At 42.1% G+C, this 15000-nt stretch overlaps 1 long non-coding RNA gene across 1 annotated transcript; it reads right to left on the reverse strand.

Annotated features, from left to right (window-relative positions):
* Nucleotides 1-12610: 12610 nt before the first annotated feature.
* On the reverse strand, nucleotides 12611-14699 carry LOC147008867 (uncharacterized). The gene is made up of 4 exons (XR_015053248.1): nucleotides 14268-14699; nucleotides 14126-14177; nucleotides 13769-13864; nucleotides 12611-13675 (listed from the first exon to the last, which is right to left on the reverse strand). It is a non-coding gene; the product is annotated as an uncharacterized LOC147008867 (long non-coding RNA).
* Between the last annotated feature and the right edge of the window lie 301 nt (nucleotides 14700-15000).

Genomic DNA, 15000 nt, shown 5'->3' on the forward strand with positions numbered 1-15000 from the left:
GGAGTGGTGCTGGCCACTCGGAAGGCGGGCTCGGACCTACTCTACGGTCTCCCTCCCAACCTATCGCCTTTGCCTGTCACTGTCTATACCCACTCCCTTAATTTGTCAAACCCCAATTTAGCCCCAACTTATTTTTTTTATTTTTACTTCCCCACTATAAATCGTCCCCTAACCCCCTGTACTGTCCTTGTTCGGCTAACCTATCCTGTCACCTAGCCTACTCCCAACCCCTACGTTCCCTTCCCGGAGGGGAACAAGGGAGAGCTAGCGTCCTGTGCCGAGGCCCAATCCAAGCCTCAGAATGGCCTCCCCAGAGTTCAGCAATCTATAACACAAAGTGGGTCCAGCGGCCCACAACGAGAGCGAGGGGATGGATGGTGCGGAGGGGTACACTTCCTATTCTACCCTATCCATTTAACTGTTAAACTACCCCGGGGCTTTCAACAAGCGCCTCTCGCTTAAACTATTGGTTCTATAAACCCAGATTCCCGTCGCCTGTGTTGGTGTCCTTACAATTTTGGGCCTCGCCCCCCCCCAATTTTCTCTCCGTGCCCTCACACTGTCTCATGGCTGGGACACGTGGCTCCCTTTGGCAGACACGACCCTCTGCCGAATCTCCCGCTATGGCACCCCCGGGCACTACACTGCCTCCGAGCCTACCAGCTCCCTAAACACCGGGGAGTGCCCCCCATGGCACCTCCCCTGAAACGCACACGTGGCAGGCTGGCTTCCCAGGCCCCTTTCCGAGGGTCACCCGTGCCCACAACACTGCCCACGCGGCTAATGGCGCCCCGGGCCCCCGCACCAAGCAGGCGCACCCGTTCCCACTACGCTATCCCGGCCCCCCATAGGCCCTTGGCCTACTACGGCCGACTAGCCTGGTGCCCGGGGTACCCACTCAGCGATACTCACCTTTCGCAGCCACGCTCCCAGCCCGTCAACAGGGCTCCTGCACCCCTCCAAACGGGTTTCGAGCCTACATTCACACCAACAACAAAACGACCTCCATTTTTCAATTTAACTAACCCCCTAACTCACTCTACACTGACCCCGGGGTCCCTTGGGCGGGAGTCACTCCTCCCCCCAATCACTCATCGCACCATGCATTCCCCATTCACACAGACCCGCTGGCCTCACTCACTGAACATGTCTCCACCTCATAACTCACCAACAACTCTTCAACACACTCACCGCTGAACTCTGCCATCCTTCTAACTACTTCCCCTAACTAACTCGTGCTCCCACGTCATCCCTTAAACTACAGCACGTTCCTTTTAACACTACGTAGCTAAGCTACGTCCCCACTACACATTCACTGTCTGTCACTGTCTTCTAAATCAAAAAATCATTTTATTTCCCAACCTAAATCTGGCTACAATCCCTCGAACTAATCCATTCCACGGACTCCATGAGGACTTACCCCTGCCCCATGAAGTCGGTCTAGCTAAGCTAACCCTTCCCCCTAACTAGTTTCCATCCTGTGCCCTGGTCAAGGGGGTCTTCCACCCCTTGCCCAGGAATCCTGTGCACCCGAAAGTGAGGCTTGCTTTTTTTTTTTTTTTCCACATGCGCAGCACCAGCGCGGCAACTCACAGCTCGCGCACTTTGCACCTGCCCGTGACGTCATGCAGCTGCACGTGTACCTCGTCCCTCCTTGGACGGTACCATCCGGCAGGGATACCCCTCCTGCCGGATTCCAACCCCACGTGCAGCTATGACGTCACCGTGCGCATAAAAAAAAAACACAAGCCCCACGTCTCGAGGGGTTCCCCACGCGAACACATGTGCTCTGCCCGTTGGAGCTTAACACACACGATCGCGTGGAGAACCCGTCCGGTCCAAATCCATAATCCTGCCTAAACTTTGTCCGTCCGCGGGATCGGCAAATCCACCGCGTGCGTTTCCGGACCGGGACTTCACTCTCGCAAGCGAGCACGTGGGGGCCTCGTGCGTTGCACAGCACGGACCTCGTGCTCGCGGCTGGGCGAACCCGGCACCGTCCCCGAAACAACTACAGCCGTTACTCGGCTTTCTTTCCTCTGTCGCAGTCTCCGTCTCCATTCCACACACGCACTCCCGCGTGTTACGACGCTAACACACCTCACCATTAAACTCACACCGGGAGACGCGGCTGCATGTTCACACATGCCGACCGACATCTCCCTTACACACAACGACCTTGCTTGCACACGCTGTCTCTCTCACACTGGGCCGCTCACTCACGCATGCCATTTCCCTCACACTACCCATACTACTCACACACGCTGGGGCACTCGCCCGCGGTGCCTCACTCATACTGGCCGTTTCACTCACACACACGGCGACACTCACACACGGTGCCTCACCCACACGCGGCATGCTGGGAAGCACACACTCCGGCACACTCGCCACCACACCACTCACAAACGCGGGGGCACTCGCCCGCGGTGTCTCACTCACACATCGTGCCTCACTCGCACACGCGGGGGCACTCGCCCGCGGTGTCTCATCCACACACGGCGTGCTGGGAAGCACACACTCCGGCACACTCGCCACCACACCACTCACACGTGGTGCTCCATTCATACTGGCCGTTTCACTCACACACACGGCCTCTTCCACTTGCGGTGCCCCTTTTACACACAGCGTGCTGGGAAGCACGTACTCCGGCACAATCGCCACCACACCACTCACACACGGGGTCGCTTCCACACACGGGGACGCACTCACACCTTGCACCACACACACAGGGACAACCAAACTGGGGATTCGTGTCCCCACAAGGGTCTCCGGGGCCTCTATACCCCTCAAGCTTTCCGTGCACCCGTTCGCAGCACTCCTCCCCTCGACCTCGCAAAGCACGACCGAACCCACCTGGTCGTGACTCGCTTCAAGGGGGCATACTCCCTCCCCTCGTTCCTGGAGGAGGCTATCCCGCTGCTCGCACCGGGTCCCTGCACGGTCCGCGAGCTCACCCCCATTATCCTCCACTACCTCCGTGTGTGTGTGGGCGTCACTTACCCCGTCTTCATCGTGTAGTCTTCCCTCTATCGTTCCCATCTCCCGTGTCTCTGCCAACTCAGTCACCTCTTCACCCTTTACCTCCCTTGTCTCAACTATTATTTCCGTCTCTTCCCTTGTTATCTCACTCGTGCACGTCTCCGTCACCCCAACTAGTTTTTCCCTCTCGGTCACCGTCACTTTTTCCGTCACGACCCTCGCCCAACACGCCCCCCGAATTATTTTTTTCTTACCCGCCTCCACCGCGGGCCTGACAGCCGTTGCACTCCCTCCCAGCTCGTTCGCTCCCACACGTGGAGTCGCCATTTTAAGCTCCCCGGTTACTGCCTTCATGCCCGCCTGCAGGCTTCGGCCCATGCTCTGCGTCTCACCCCGCAGCTCTTTCATTTCTTCCTTCATGTTTGTTTCCATTTCGTTCATTTGCTGTGTATTCGCATCCATCTTTTCGTTCATGCCTTTTATTTCGTTTTTCATTTCATTTGTGTTTGTATCCATTTTCGTTTTCACTTCGTGCATTTGCTTGTTCATGTTCGCATTCATCTTCACTGTCATTGCCGCCAGCATGGCGCATAGCTGGGCCATGTCGGGTGCGCTTGGGTGAGCCGATTTGGCAAGGATCGGGGGGTTTTGGTGGAGAGGGGGAGGGGAGGTGTCATACACCGCGGCCGCCGCCGCACCTATTTCGGGCTCTGGGTTCAGTTGGGGGAGTTCGTGTTCCTGCACAACCAACATTTCCTGCACGGGTTTTCATCCTGGACCATGGATCCTACATTACTACACATATACATTTCTAATACCCCCGGCTCCCGCTCGCCTTGAGACGCCATCTTATTTCTCGTAAAAGGTTAATTTGAATCGCTCGTAATTTGGAGGGAATCGGGGTCGCTTCTCTCACCCCTGGACCGATTCCCGTGAATTTAGCTGGAGACAGGAGAGCCCGTTTTCCCGTTCTCCGATACCAGTGCTGCGAGGAGGGCGATGAGTTTATATCGCACGACCTGACACCAGCGTTGCGGATTCGCGCCCGCCGGCGTGCGAACGGCCACGTAACTCGAATCGCGGCACGTCGCCCACCGGACGGACAATCCCGTCGTGACCCTCTCGGACTAACGCCGGGAACTAGTCACGGGTGGGCCTTTCGGCCTCAACACGATCGTGCCAATCGGCCCCCCGCGTGGGATAGGGTTGCTCGCCAAATTCGACCTACCTAAGTACCCACACGGAGGGTAGACGGGCGATCGCACCTCGCCGCAGGTCGACTTCGGACACGGGCCACTTTAAGCGACCCGTTCCGTACTATCGGGATAACCGAGCGGTGTTATCGTCAACCTGGACGGTTCGATTAATTATCGGGCGTTTTAGCCCACGACCAACCCTTTACGTGAAGTAAGATGGAGATTCAATAAAGGAAAAGACGAAGCGAAACGGGAAAAACAGTTCAACATAAAGCACATTTATTCCGCGGCAAACGGAAAGCACACATATACAATTATACACCAAAAGCAAATGTAAAAGAAGAAACACCACAATAATGCACAAAAAGCAAATGTAAAAGAGAAACACAATGCAGATCTACCACCGACTACCGAGCACACGGCAACACTTATACAGTTTTACTTCACGGACGGCGCCGACAACACATATACTCAAAGCAAAAGAAAAAGGGACCACCCTCAACGATGATGGGGGCAGACGGGCCAGGGGCCGAGACCGCGTCGAGCCTACCCGTCTGGTGATGAGCCACAAAATGGCGGTGGCGCCCCGACTCCGCGGGCCTCGCTGGCACTGCCTGGAAATGGGGTGGGAACGGGGCCCCCTTCTCACACTATCTCAGCACGGGGGGAAACAGGAGGGGGTTGTTGATGCTCGGGGGGATGAGGATATCTCGCTGGCTCGGGTCCCGCGACGAGCGTCTCCACCGCGACCTCGGTCGCGTTATCGGCCTCCCCTCTCCGCAGCTCCCCGACTCTGACACGAGCGCCCTCTCGACTGCCTTCGCCGCCGCCACCTCTCCAACTCTCCCACTCTCCACAGCTCCGTCCAACTGCTTTCTCTGACTCTTCTCTTCTCCACTCTCCTTGACTGACTCCTTCCAACTCCACCACTCGGCGAGCGAACGCGGCCCTTTATAGCCCCCGGGGCTTCGCTCCTTCACCTTCGACCCTTTACCTCTGGCTGGCTCCCCATTGGACAGAGGAAAAGTGGGCGTGAATGCTTTTTGATCCACGAATTTGCATATAGGGATTATACTCCGACGCACCTGGACGCGGGGCCAAATCCCCCCACGCTCGCCGATAGGACGGAACAGAAGTGGGCGTGAATCGTTTTTGATCTGATTTCTTCGGAAAGGCTGCTGTTTTTGCACCCGCCGCTCGGTGCGCGCCCTGCATGAGTCCAGGATCGGCGCCCACAAGCGGCGCGGGAATGGCGGTGATGCGATGGTTGCGAGAGCGAGATGTGACGGCAAGGGTCGTGGCTGTTGTTGTGAAGCGGCGTTGCGGTTGGTGGTTGTTGTGTGATGGCTGTTGAGACGTGGTTGGTGGTGGTTGTGGTGGTAGTAATGGCGGCTGGTCCAAAATAAAGATAGTAAAAGAAAAACGGCTATCCTGAAGGGTTGCAGCCCGAATGAATGACATTTATTCCCTCTAAACAACGGGTTTGGGCCTAACTACACATATACTTACAGAGATATCTCACCTAAGGGACCTGAATGGTGGTTTGCGAATTTCGTCAACCACAACAATATACATATATATATATATATATATATATATATATATATATATATATATATATATATATATATATATATATATATACATACATATATACATATATATATACATATATATATATATATATATACACATACATATATATATATATATATATATATATATATATATATATATATATATATATATATATATATATATATATATATATATATATATATATACATATACATATACATATACATATACATATATATATATATATATATATATATATATATATATATATATATATATATATATATATATATATATATATATACATATATATATATATATACACATACATATATATATATATATATATATATATATATATATATATATATATATATATATATATATATATATATATATATATATATAAACATACATATATATATATATATATATATATATATATATATACACATACATATATATATATATATATATATACACATACATATATATATATATATATATATATACACATACATATATATATATATATATACACATACATATATATATATATATATATATACACATACATATATATATATATATATATATATATATATATATATATATATATATATATATATATATATATATATATATATATATATATATATATATATATATATATATATATATATATATATATATATATATATATATATATATATATATATATATATATATATACATATATATACATATATATATATATATATATATATATATATATATATATATACATACATATATATATATATATATATATATATATATATATATATATATATACATATGTGTATATATATATATATATATATATATATATATATATGTATGTATATGTATATATATATATATATATATATATATATATATATATATATATATATGTATGGATATATTGTTGTAGTTTTCCGCCGCGCCAGCGTGCGGACGACCGCTTTTAGCTGATTCACGGCCGCACGCGCCGACCGGACGTGGCAAACCTCGTCGCAGCTTTCGGATCAACGCCAAAATCCAGCTACGGTTGTGTTTTTGATCACTTTGTAAAGCAGCCAACTATTCTGTCCATGTGCGACAGGGTCCGATCGCCGAATTGTCGATTTACCTAAGTATGCGCGCAGACAGAAATGCCGGGGATTTACACCTCAACGGGACTTGCTTGGAAACGAGCCGCTTTGCAGCTCGCTCCGTTTGCGATTTGCCGAGCGGTGTATATTGCCAAGCCCCGCCGGATCCGATTACTTTATCAGCTGTTTAAAAGCCAGTTAATATCCCAAACGCAATACAGCAGCTCAATTGAAGGAAAGGACGCAACGAACAGGTAAACATTCACACAAGGACATTTATTTGTTACACACGCATGCACTCAAACACTTATGCAATCAAACATTTATGCAATCATGCACATAGGCAATCAAACACATATGCAATCATGCAGTGAATAAAGCCATGCAGGAACGAGCAAGACAAAGCACTACAACCGTTCTATTTATTATGTACACTTATTACAATTCTACTTAAGGACATGGCCCCACGAAAATTCATACATCTCATAAGGAAGAATATTATCCACTTGGTGGAGATAATGAGATATGTGGAACCACTATTTGCAAATAACAAATACAGGAATTTAATAAGGCTAAAATCAATAACAGTTTCACTATATATATATATATATATATATATATATATATATATATATATATATATATATATGTATATATGTATATATATATATATATATATGTATATATATATATATATATATATATATATATATATGTATATATATATATATATATATATATATATATATATATATATATATATATATATATATATATATATATATATATATATATATATATATATATATATATATATATAGTTGAATGTGTGTCTGTGTGTGTATTTGTCTGTAACCTATGCACGTGAAAAGTACTGGACTGATCCTCACCAAACTTCACATGCTTACAGAACATGTACCCGGGAGTGTCCCGATGTAAAAGAATTGTACTTCTGACTTGCGGTTTCCGAATTGTGACGTCATCATCTGATTTCGTAACGTTAATTTTTCAAGTTCAGCCGATTGACACGGGGCCAATTCCTTTTGCAATAGAATGGAAAAATAATGCTACAGTCAATTGAAGACAATGACTTCCGACTTCCCGGTTTCCGAATTATGACGTCATCACCTGATTGCGTAACGTTAATTTTTCAAGTTCAGCCGATTGACATGGGGCCAATGCCTTTTGCAATAGAATGGAAAAATAATGCTACAGTCAATTGAAGACAATGACTTCCGACTTCCCGGTTTCCGAATTATGACGTCATCACCTGATTGCGTAACGTTAATTTTTCAAGTTCAGCCGATTGACATGGGGCCAATGCCTTTTGCAATAGAATGGAAAAATAATGCTACAGTCAATTGAAGACAATGACTTCCGACTTCCCGGTTTCCGAATTATGACGTCATCACCTGATTGCGTAATGTTAATTTTTCAAGTTCAGCCGATTGACATGGGACTAACGGAATTTGCTAGAGAATGATAATTAATTAAGTCGCAAATGATGACATGAAACCAGCCTCACATTGTTGAGGCATTATGGTTTTTTATCTGATGCGGCAATAAATCTTAACATTTTTGAACTCGAGTCTTCTGCATATAAAACATGGCGGGGAAAATATAATATTATAGTGGTGATGAAAAAAAATAATAATGATGGCAGCCTCTAGAATTTTACAATTAACTGTGACATATGCTCCTTCAGACCCGCCGTCATCCACGGGATTCCTGTGCGGAGCACGGGTATCCCTGCTAGTAGTTTATATAATGAAAACACAAAGAACAGGAATTTACATAGTAAGTCTGGAAATACAAACTGATTTAACAATAGGAAGATGGGGAGGTATTACCCATCATCATATTCATCTCTTGTATATTTCTGAAGTATACATTTTTGATACATAAATGACAGCAAGAAGGCTTCAAGAAAACTCTAATTTCTGTGTTCAAGCATACCTACAAGAAAAGGGTATTTGGTATTTTAATAAATATGTTCTGCAACATAAAAATGGGGGGTTTCTCAATAGAAGATTGGCTTTATACTGATGTTGATAAACCAACAAGTTTGGATTTAACTAAATTGTTGAATAATGAAAAGGCACTAAAGTTGATGAAATATAAAACTCTTTCAGAAATTCAGAACAAATATTATTGGTTTTCTGTTATATATATATATATATATATATATATATATATATATATATATATATATATATATATATATATATATATATATATATATATATATATATATATATATAGAAATTGAATACAGCAATATTGAGAAATCCAGATGAATATATTTTTGATATCCTATCGGGAGATGGTTCAAGGACTGTGATAGAAACTCGGGAGGTTAAAGATGAAGAAGAAGAAGAAACAAAGGAGATGGAGGAAAAAGGATACATTTGAAGAGAAGGAGGAAAAACTGGTCTTCAAGAGTTAAATGAGATTGGGGATGAAAGGTTTTCTGTCAAATAAATGATTCAATCTTACAAATTGAGATGCTTAATCTTAAAAATCAGTGTTTTGATAATGTCATAAATCATATATTATTATTCTTCCAAACTCTTCATCGTAGAATTGCAGATTAATATTTTAGAGATGGATACCGACACAGATATGAAAAAGGATACGAAAGAGGTTATATATGTGTTGACTGGTAATTTGGTAGGAATAGGTGTAATGCATTATTTACATTATAAATGAATAAAGTATTGAATGAAGAAGAAATCAAAGAGCAGTTCGGGAAAATATATGAGGAGCTTGTAAAGAAAGATACAATGATTAGAATGAGTGATTTCGACTTAAAATAAATATACTTTACGATTAGAAAAGTTAAAGAACAAATTTTTTGAAAAGGTTGTTACTTCTAAGAAAGGAAAATATGTAGATGAAACATTTTCTGCTTAATAAATGGATGATATATTGAGGATTTTTTTTGAAGACCACATATATAAGACCACATATATGTTGAAAATCAAAAAGGCTGTCTCGCACTGCAGGAAAGTTAATGATTAAAGTTTAACTTTTCTAATAAATAAATACATTGGTGTATTGCCTTAAATGTAAAAAGAAAGCTGATACTAAAAATATCTCATGCATTAAAAGTAAAAACAATGGATTATAAGAAGGGGGTTATGTTATGCCTGGTGTTAGCTTAATGGCTTCATGGTGGTGACTTGGGATCCTCAGGTTCTGAGTTGAAATCCTGCTCAGCTCTTGAATTAATACCAGGTGGGGTTGACTCAGCCTGTCATCCTTCTGTGGTCAGAAAATGAGCACCAGTTTGCTGGGATGATTGAGCCATTTGAGTATCCTGTGTCAGAGTGGCAACCCATCCAGGATTGTGCTCAATAGCCCAGGAGACTGCTTCGGCAGCACCAATGCTCTGTCCAGATTATGGTCCCAATGGATGGATGGATGGGGTTATGTTCAGTGTGTGAAAGCAAAAAGTGCGAATTTGTCAAAAAGAGTAAATCTCAACATGATAACCATAAAAACATAAAATAGAAAAGCTTTTATTGGGAGGAAATTTTTTACAACAACTGGGATACCAGGTGAATTGCATCCACAAGGATATTCTTTCTTTGGTCCAGAAACAAACTTGAACAAGAGATTCAAAGAAACTGACAATCCTAAGCTGTGGAGCAAACCTAAAAACAGGGTTGATGAAGTTTGTATGAAACACGATATTGATTATGGAAATAGCACGACATTGGAAGTAAAACACGAAGCTGATAGAAAAATGTTGACGAATTTTTCTTTGATATGAAATCCAACATTAAGAGAAACCAGAGTTGGTGTCAAAGCCACCCAATGCTCGCCTGTTTATACATTTATCGTTTTTCGTTTTTAAAAGACTCGTCTAATAATATTTTTTTATAAAGCATTGCAGTGAAGTCTGATCCAAATAATTTTAAAGCAATATATGTATTTGTATATAGTTATTAGTAAAAAATAGTGTGGTAGATAAAAACATTAGAAAGGAAATAACTTGCACCAAAAACTTTAACATTTTCACGCTCACGCTCAGGCTGACGCTCACGCCGGGGGTATCGCTATAGCTCTCTGTTCTTCGAACAGGCGAGCTAAAAATAGATAGGTTCATGGTGAGGCAGTTGATGGGTGCTAAATTAAAAATTGGGCTTGGTAATGCAAAAAAAACTATTGAGCTCTAATGATGTCATCAAGACTGAGTCGCAAGCTTACAAACCTTCAGATGAGAAGCTTTTAGCTTGTGAATTACATAAACCAATTATCACAAAGTTATAAAAAGGTAAAAGGTCCATTCCAAAGCAGTTGATTATATATGGTCTGCCAATTTAATATAACTGAAAAACAACAGGAGATACAGGTATGCATTAACTATTATTGTTTTAAGGTCAAGACAAGAGCCTGGTGTTGGCGCAGTGGTAAGGGCAGTGGCTTGGGATCCAAAAGGTCCCTAGTTCAAGCCCCTTTGGGCCACTGAATTAATACACCAGGGGGTTGACTCAGCCTGTCATCCTTCCGAGGTCGGCGAAATGAGTACCAGTGCACTGGGCCGGTGTATACCCCGGTTAAAATAGGTGTACCATATCCCTGTGTCGTAAGAGGCGACCAGGGTTGCGTCAGGAAGGGCATCCGGCGTAAAACATGTGCCAAATCACCATGCGGATCATACGGATGATCCGCTGTGGCGACCCCGAACGGGAATAGCCGAAAGAAGAAGAAGACGAGGTTTTAAGGTCAAGACATGCATGGGTAGTTATTTTGAAAAATAAAAGAGGCACCACTCTTGTGATAGCATTCCAACAGATATTTGATAAAAGCAAACGAAAATCAAAAATATTATGGACTGTTGAGGGAACAGAGTTCCATAAGAGAACATTTAAGAATTCCCTTAAAGATAACAATATCACATTGTATAGCACCTTCAATGAAGGAAACGCCATCATCATTGAATGCTTTAATTGCACTTCGAAAGAAAGAGTGTACAAAAATATACTGAACTCAGTTCTCAAAAATGGGTATGTTTAATTCAGGACATTGTACATAATTACAATAATACAGTTCATTTCACAACAAAAGAAAAACCAACAGAAACATTTACAAAATTACAATATAAATGGGAGATTAATCAGAGAAAACCTAAGTTTAAAGTTGGTGATAGTGAAAGAATATATCAGTGGAAATCACACTTTGATAAAGGTTATACCAGGAGGAGGACTCATGAACTTTTAAAAATAATTGATATTTTGGACAATTCCATGGACATATAAATTGTTTCATTTACAGGGAGAGGAAATCTTGGGATCATTTAACTCACAGGAATTACAAAAGACAAAGATGATAATGAAGAAAAAAATGAATAATTGAAAAAAATAAAATTTGAAAATAATTAAACAGCTGCAAAAAATAAATAATTGAAAAAATAATAAAAACTAAATAACAGAAAAATCACTCCATTCCTTTGTTGTCTCCATCCACATGCTACCACACACACGACACTCCATTTATTCCCCCACCCTCCAGTGTGCCCCCACCATCATCCCACCCCTAAAGACAAAGATGATAAATATGTAAAAATTGAATCATTGAAAAAAAAATATATATATATATATATATATATATATATATATATATATATATATATATATATATATATATATATATATATATATATTCAGAAAATTAAAAAAATGTAACAATTGCAAAAATTAAATAATTGAAAAAAAACCCACTAAATAATAAAAAAATATTCACTCCATCCCTTTGTTGTCTTCACCCACATTCCACACCCACACACCACACCTCATTTATTCCTCCACCCATCCAGTGTGCCCCTACCCTCATCCCACCCCTTCCCCTCCCCCACCTCTCCCCTCTCTCACCACACACATGGGGAGGGGAAGGGGAGGGTGGGGGAAGAGAAGGGGTGGGATGAGGGTGGTGGCACACTTTTCCCCAATTTTATTTATTTATCTTTGCTACTTAATAAATGGTAATTAAAATCAACCCACATCCTTACACACACAGAATGAACACACATTACTGCACATATGCCAAAGCCTGCACATACAAATACCCTTAACATCACTTTACCACAATTTAATATAATCCCACTTACAAATGGCATCTCGTCATTCATACCTATTATAAACATATGCTCACTTTAAAAAAATAAATATATATAATGTATCTGCATTTATAAATTATGCCTGGTGTTGGCTTAATGGTGAGCGTGGTGGGCTTGGGATCCGAGGATCCTTAGTTAAAATCGCCCTCGGTTGTTGAATTAATACTAGGTGGGGTTGACTCTGCCTGTCAGCCTTCCGAGGTTGGCAAAAGGAGTGCCAGCTTGCTCGTATCCTGTGTCAAAGTGGCGAACTGTCCAGCATTGTACCCAATAGCCAAGGAGACTGCTTAGGCAGCACCAACGCTCTGCACAGAGTATGGTCCCAATGGATGGATGGGTTTATAAATTCTGACCAGATTAACAACTTCAAATATTGTGGAAATGTGTGCTGATTGAGTGTGCTCCAGGGGGCGCTCAGCTCACACATTTGGAGCCAGTTAAGTGTTGGAAAAGCACGAAATCCACCCACATTATTCTCTGGAATGCAGTCAAGTGAGTTTCTGAACATACTGTCTCCTGGCACAGGTGCGAGGTTTAGCAAGCTGAGTGAAAAAGTTGCCCCAGGACAAACTCAAAACATGAGCTCGGGTGCACAGTTTAAAATGTTTGACTCATTTGTGTGAAGCATTGGCATGAATTCAAGTTCCTGAAAGCAATCCGCTTCCAATGCCAAGTTTTCTTCAAAGCTAGGAAGGAAAAAATTCAATTACTTTTCGGTGCAATGGCAAATCTACCAGTATAACCAAGTAATTCCGCATAGATATATACAAATCACTCACTTGTCATAGTTTCTGGAATGTAGATTGTTTCAGATGGGTGGGAGGGAATCTTTAACCACAAGGAAAACTGAAGCCTGTGTGAATGTCTTTCTCGACCTGGAAATACACACAAGTTGCTTTTACGAACAGAATTCTTACTAAAGCCATGATGAATATTAATGGAAATATTCATATTCATCATTTAATAACCCTCCACCACATGGTAATTTTGAATATTACTAATTAAATTTAATCAGTCACAACTGTAGGATGGCAGTTCTTCGATTGGTACCAAAAACTCAGACATGAATGGGGAAAACATGTCAGTTTCTGTGTCAAGGTGGTTCAAAAAGTCTTCAACCAAATCCATGAACTCACTCCAAGTTTCACGAAGAACATCATTTTCGTTCATGAATTCTGCAAGGGCATCCTGCGAAAATGAAGATATACATTACTTCATCTTCATGCAACAGAGTTGTTTGTAGAGCATTACATTAAAAAAAAATAAATGAAACTTTACCTCGAGATGATTGATGGCTGAATTCACTCGCTTCAGTTCGAAATATACATTAGTATAAAGAATATCATGTTTTGATTCAAAGCGATAATCGCCCTACAAAAGCGAGTTATCCTCAATTGAAAACTCGTCTAAAATATCATTGGAGAGACTGGAATCTTCAATCGCCGAGTCAAGGCTAAGATGGAAAAACAATAGTTAATCAATTTGAGGTGCAATGGCCAACAGACCAGTATTGCAGGATGACCAGGGCAAGCATATCGACTTACCTCTCGCTTTGAATTCCTTCATAAAGCAACATCACAGCAGATATGATGAGTCAATGAAGATTTGCCAAACCTTGACCTCCACGGTTTAAATAGAAGTGAGAGTGGGGAGGGACATCGATCTTTCCTGAAGAATGCTGGCATAGTCCCAGTACTTTTCCACTGACACATGCTATAGGTGGGAGAGAAGGTAAGCACAAGCACTCCAAGTACCTCTTCCCAGTTTACGCACACGTTTTCCAACCAAAATGTGATCAGCCCCAGAATCTCTCAACAATGGCTTTCTGTTGAAGCTGAGATGATAACTTTAAATATTAAGTTGGCACACCGGCTCAGTTGCAGTCTGAAAAACAAAAGCAGAACCACCCAGTGCTGAATTCAGTGTCAGTTGCTACACCACAATCCGCAGCATCACTGGGCTGTTTTTTTTTTTTTTTGGAAGAATTGTCAACTCCACAAGCAAGTGCCAA

This window comes from Eptatretus burgeri, chromosome 18 (assembly GCF_056783735.1).
Source record: "Eptatretus burgeri isolate ZD-2024b chromosome 18, Ebu_testis_v1, whole genome shotgun sequence".
Lineage (NCBI taxonomy): Eukaryota > Metazoa > Chordata > Myxini > Myxiniformes > Myxinidae > Eptatretus > Eptatretus burgeri.